General features: G+C 36.9%; 1 protein-coding gene across 1 annotated transcript in view; it reads right to left on the bottom strand.

Annotated features, from left to right (window-relative positions):
* Positions 1-6,293, bottom strand: part of BAZ2B (bromodomain adjacent to zinc finger domain, 2B) — a 426,507-nt gene that overhangs the window by 327,102 nt on the left and 93,112 nt on the right. The window contains exon 4 of the mRNA XM_011947122.1: positions 484-843. The gene's annotated coding sequence lies outside the window, so the exon portion shown is untranslated. The remainder of the gene's footprint in view (positions 1-483; positions 844-6,293) is intronic.

The raw sequence follows: 6,293 nt of genomic DNA, 5'->3' as shown, positions 1-6,293 counted from the left end.
CCCAGGACGGCACATCTCCGCGGCCTCCTCCCCCAAACTCCACTCGGGACCCCGAGAACCACCCCAGCCTTCCGGCCACCACAACAAAGAGCCGCGCCTGCCCGGCCGGGAGCACAGCCCGCGGCCCTACTCCAGCGAAGTCCCGCACCGGCTTCTAGGAATAAAGTTTACGTTCTCCGGAGGCCGCACCCCCCACCTCCCTCCCAGGACGGCACATCTCCGCGGCCTCCTCCCCCAAACTCCACTCGGGACCCCGAGAACCACCCCAGCCTTCCGGCCACCACAACAAAGAGCCGCACCGACCGGCGAGGGTAAACAGCGGCGGAGGGCGAGAGGGCGGCGGGGCGAGCGCCTCCACGCAGCAACTCCGGAGTCCCCCGCTTGCCCGAGCGCAGTTTCTCCGCTGCTGTTTCCACCAGCTTTGTAACACTGGGAATTTACATCCTCACCCGCACCCCTCACGCCCGAGGATTTTAAACTCACCTTTACTTTCGAACTGAGAGTTGCGGTAGATGGGATTTTTGCCTTTTTCCCAGATGGTTGAAGGTTAAGATTTTTGGAAACCCCACCACCTCCTTATTTCTATTATTATTTCTGCAAGAAAAGTATAAAGAGAGTTGTAGTGGAGGTGAGATTTGTGATCGGGAAAGCCCTCGACTCCCTCCTTCTCCGTCTTCCGCCTCTCTCTCTCTGATTAGTTCCTATCCAGCAGCAGATTGAAGCAGGAGATGATTCTTCTCAAGGTTTGTTCAGCAGCTTCACTTCTAGGCGAAGGCTTCATGAACCAAGTGACGTCAACCAACAAGGCTTCTCTCTCTCTCCTCTCTCTAACAATGAAAGTTGCTGTTAACAAGGGAAAAAAAGAGAGAGAATTGTTTATACCATTTCAGTTCCAATAATAAATGACCTATCAGCTCCTAAAGGAGCCAAGGGAGGGGGTTGCTGCTTCTTTCCAAGAATCCTGTAGCTTTGAGTTTGCACCGTTCCTTGTCCCAGGAAAAAGTTAAGAAACTTAAAATGTTTTGTTTTGCTTTTAAAGAAGACAGGATAGAAAATGGGATTTAAAACTTAGTTTTTTAAAAACAAAAGCTACAAAGTAGGGAGCATAGGTCAACTACCATCTCCACCTAAACTTTTTTTTGTTCTTAAACTCTGAATTCTACAAACCAAATAAATTAATATGCCGAGATTTCGCGGATGTTAAAACTCAAAAAGCAGGATGCAAGATGGTCCCGGGGTAAAATTCTACTGCCTTTCCACGAACAAGTTAAACTGGCTGTAATGTTTACGCACTAAGTTAAAATAAAATTTAAATAAAAGACGTTAAAATAGTCAATTGTTTTAAAGTTACATGCACACACTGTAAAAGGTAATCTCGATAGGTTTTTTTCCAGTTTCTGAGAGGTTAGAAAAAAGCATAGCAAATTGTAGGCACTAAACACTTTTTAAAAATCAAGTTATGAGTAAGACTGGTAGCCCTTTGCTCCTTTAAACTACACACGGAGTCATATGCTATGTGTCTACCCCCAGAATCTCTTCCAACTCTGTTTTTACCCTTCCACTCCTCCAACCCCAATTCCCAAATCCTGCAACCAATCAAGTTAAACTAAAGATACAATAATCTTTAGTTATTGGGAGTAATGGGTGCCCCATTCCCTCCCGCACCCCATCCTATAGATTCCTAAAAAAAACAATTTTTTTGAAAGCCTTAATCTTGATAACACTTTATTAACCAAGAAGATAAGTATTTTTTTTAGAAGTTCGCTGAGGTACCTTTTTTTCCCTCCAGAACACAAGAAACTCTCAAAGTTCATATAACTAAAAATTGGCTAATTTAATTTTCAGGATGAAGAGTAAGTAAATATTAAGCTATCGGAGAATAATTTGATCATCTATGTATATTTTATACATTTGTGGATAAATGTATCTTAAAAGATGCTATTGTTTTATGTTTCCTCTTCAGCCACTGGCTGTGATTTTAATTGTGCTGGAGGATCTTCATTAGTATTAACACATGGGGAGATTTCACAAAGCTGCTTCATTAGGAAAAAAAAAGCTTGGCAGACTAGGTCTTTTTGCATGCACTGAGAATGTCAGCCTTACCTCGGTCATTTGTAACATAATAAGTGCAAGTACAATGATTGCAATGCAGGAGCTCTGGGGGAAGGGCAGAAATACTGCCTGTCTAATAGGGATATCTGAAAAGAAGGCTGCTCATTACATAGTAAAATGTATGCTAAAAATTAGTGAAGATGATGTCTCAGGAGACTGATGCTAAATAAATTAATGTGCTGATATGTTTTTAATTATTATTTTTGTAGTAGTTTATTTCATTCTCAGGATTCACATTGAGCAGCAAAGCTGTGCTAGCACTTATTGATTTTTTTTCCCTGCCACATTCCCGGAATACAGATTTTAATCATTTCACTACACCACACTCAGTAATTTCATTAAAAAGTGGAATCTTCCATCCCCAGAAAAGCATTTAATTTCAATGACATACAATTTCTCTTTTAGCAGCAAACTGTCTCTACAGTAAAAACTGGCCTAAGGTTCAAATGCATAATTTAATCCTGAGTTTTCCATGCTCTGCATTCCTTTCAAGCTATAATTTGAGTAACTACCTAATAACTGTAATAAGGACAATAATTTCCTTAAAATATATTATTAACTCATATTTAATTAACTCGGAGGCCAAGCTCTGTACATGTGTGACTGGGTCAACAGTTCTATAATCTCAAAATTTACTAATAATGTTCCAGAAGAAAAATATAGATTAAAATATAAGTATGAATGCACTTAGTATCTAAGACTTCTATCCCAAGTCACATACAGAAAAGTTAATGCATTGTTCTATAATGGTGGTCATTAAATAAATAATATTTTTAAGTATGTGGAACTAAAAAATGGAATTCAGTGATATTTCTATGTGTAAAATATTGAATATTAATATTTTAACGATCTATTACTGATACTTTACCTAATCATTAGCATTACTGTTGAAAATATTTAATTTTGAAAAGATAAGGAAAAAGTGCTAGATTCAAGTTATCTTGATTTTCATAAAGAATTGTCCCAAAATGTACTTCGCTTGAAATAAAGTTAAGTGGCACACTGTAACTTGAATAATTAAGAATACATCCTTTACTTAAATACTTCCAACAATATACTGCAAAGCATGGTTCAATTTTTGGTGCCAATAATATTTTGAAATATTGGCACTGCAGATACCACACTGGTTTCCCAAACAGTGGTTTCATAAGGATATGTAATTTATATTGCCTGGATTTTAGAAAAGAAACCTGTGAAAAAAAAAATTTTAAGTAATAAAATTCATTAATTTAAATTGTGGAAATATGTCTAATCAACAGAAAAAACAGAATATATGTAATGAAAGTGATTACTATATAAAAACTCAAATAATTCCCCTGAGTAATTTTAGAATCATAATTCAAAAATTTTTATAAGAATATGTATATGCAGTTTCAAGCTGGAGCCACATACAACGCAAAGTTGTCTTTACTTGATTGTATAAGGAAGTAACTTATAACAAAATAATCTTATCATCAAAAGGTTGGAAAAAAGGAGAAAAGGGATGACAGTGAAAACCTTGATTTTAATGTCTTTTAAAAACATTTTAAAACATATTTTTTATTATGAAGGGCTCGTTATATAGTTTAGGAAAGAAATATCTGTGACATTCTCAATGGTGAAGTTATGTGGAAATCAATAATTAACAAAATAGTTGGTAAACGACTGACAGATATCTCAAATTCATAAATGTATTTCTCTATTTCAGTAAAACTCAATAAAAACTTTAATTTTATATTAAAATATATGTTTAAAATTACTTAATGTTATTTGGTAATTCAGATATACTATTCAATTTAATCTGTACGTTTAAACTGATTCTTCTTAAAAAAGAAATGATGTCCTAGAAATTTTAAACTGAATTACTCCAAGTATTTGATACCTTCTTACTAAGAAATTGTGCTTAAATTATTTTAAAAATATGATTCCTTCCCTTTTTTCATGTTATCATACTTGATCTTTTCAGAGATTATAACATAATCATACAGTTGAGGGGGAAAACTTCAGATAAAATAATTGCTATAGTTATAAAATAACTTAATTCCCAACAACACTTAGTCTTCTACCCAAGATCATCATCTATATTAGTACTGCATCATGTACATAATTGTGAAAGAATTTAATGATCAAGCAGATCTTTTCCAATTTTAGTGAATAATTAACTCTGAAATTCTATATCTATTTACCCATCCCACAGACTAATTATGCCACCAATATGGACTAAATTGTTGCACTTTCTTCTATAAAGCAGCATTTGTTTTTAGGACAAAGACAGAACTTCTTAAATAGGTAGATACAGAGATGGAGTTGGATGGCTATCTAATTTACTACGTGGGTATTGTAGATGGTTTCTCAAAGAGTAAGGAATTGCCATGTACAGAGAATGAAGTCTAGGAAGGCTGACTACAAAGAAAAACAAACGAGAGATCTCAACAGTATAACAAGCTGGCCACTGTTATATCTTGTTTCTGTTTCAGTCACTACAGACTAATGAAGCTTTATTTGTTTTCATTCATTGAACAAACATTTGAGTGCTTGCTATATGCTACGTGCTATGCTAGAGACTGGAAAAACATGAAAAGCTCACATTTTGGTTGATGTGGAAAGTGTGAAATTCCTGGGAGATTAGAGACTCATACAAATCACATTGTAAAGATACAAATAATAAAGTTTTGTGAGAATAAAGAGGATGAGGCAACTAATTCTCACTGGGAGACTAGAAAAGGCTTTATCAAAGAGATGTTATTTGAATTGCATCTTAAATACTGAGAGCTTACCAGGCAAAGAAGTTCGGGGTGGGAGGTGGTCTTCTAAGTGAAAGAAACAATAAGCGTAAATATGCAGAGATACTAGATCTGGTGTCTATCCACTAGTGAGAAATTCTGTATGCGGGAATATTCAGTATGGGGAAGGACAGACATAAAGGGATGATAGGGATGTCATGACCAAGATGAAGGCTGGGATCTGAGAGTAAAAGGCCTAAGTACCATGGTAAGGTGGTTGAATTTATCCTAAGAGCCAACAAAGGCTAGCAAAGGAGTGGTATGATCAACCTTGTTTTGAGGGAACAATAACTGTATAGGCAGTGCAAATGATAGACTGCAGCATGAAGGGATTGCTTAACAGTCCATAAGAATGATGGTAAGAGACAGTGGCGCTGGAGATTTACAGCCAGATATTTCTGAGGTAAAATTTCAGTTTGGTGACTAACTGAAAATAGAATTAAGGAAGAGGAAGGAGTGAAAGAGGACTAGAGAAATTTCTAGCTTACAGTAGATGGTGGAGTCATTAACTATGGGCCAGAATACGTAAGGGAAAACAAATCATAAAGTAGTCTGGAATTAAAACCTGGCTATGATGCTTTATATACCTCTTTTAAAAATGGGATTATCAGAATCAACTGTAGAGATTGTTTTAAATATTTAGAATTGTCCCCAGTGTCCAGAATTCACTATGTGAATTTAAATGTCCCCAACGTCCAGAATTCACTATGTCTGGGTGGGGGTCGAGTATTTCTTTTCCTCTTTAACTCTAAAGGTGCTTCTGATAAACATCCCTGATTAAGAACATGGCTGTAAGCATAAATTTGTTATAAAATTCAGTTGGAAAAACAAACAAGAAAAACACAGGAAATCTTGAAAAAGAGAGCTTTGCCAGGGGTGGAGGGGACAATCATAACAGATACTAAAGCATTATAAAACCTTTAAAACTTAATAATTACCACTGGCACATGAATAAAAAACCAATAAAACATAACAGAAAAATGAGAAATTGACCCAAGTACATATGGCAATTTAGTATAGATAAAAGCTGTATCTCAAAATAGTGAGGAAGAGATGGAGTTTTTGATAATTGGTGTTCAAGGCCACACATGGTAGCTCATGCCTGTAATCCTAGCACTTTGGGAGGCCAAGGCGGGAGGACTGTTTGAGGTCGGGACCAGCCTGGGCAATATAACTAGATCCTGTCTGTACAAAAAAAAATTAAAATTAGCGAGGTGCTGGGTGCGGTGGCTCACACCTGTAATCCCAGCACTTTGGGAGGCCGACATGAGGTCAGGAGTTGAGACCAGCCTAACATGGAGAAACCCCATCTCTATCAAACATTACAAAATTAGCCAGGCGTGGTGGCACATGCCTGTAATCCCAGCTACATGGAAGGCTGAGGCAGGAGAACTGCTTGAATCCCGGAGGAGGAGGTTG

Source organism: Colobus angolensis, unplaced genomic scaffold, assembly GCF_000951035.1.
Source record: "Colobus angolensis palliatus isolate OR3802 unplaced genomic scaffold, Cang.pa_1.0 Scaffold259, whole genome shotgun sequence".
Classification (NCBI taxonomy): domain Eukaryota; kingdom Metazoa; phylum Chordata; class Mammalia; order Primates; family Cercopithecidae; genus Colobus; species Colobus angolensis.
Note: the sequence above shows the minus strand (reverse complement) of the source record. Positions and strands in the feature narration are given on the sequence as shown.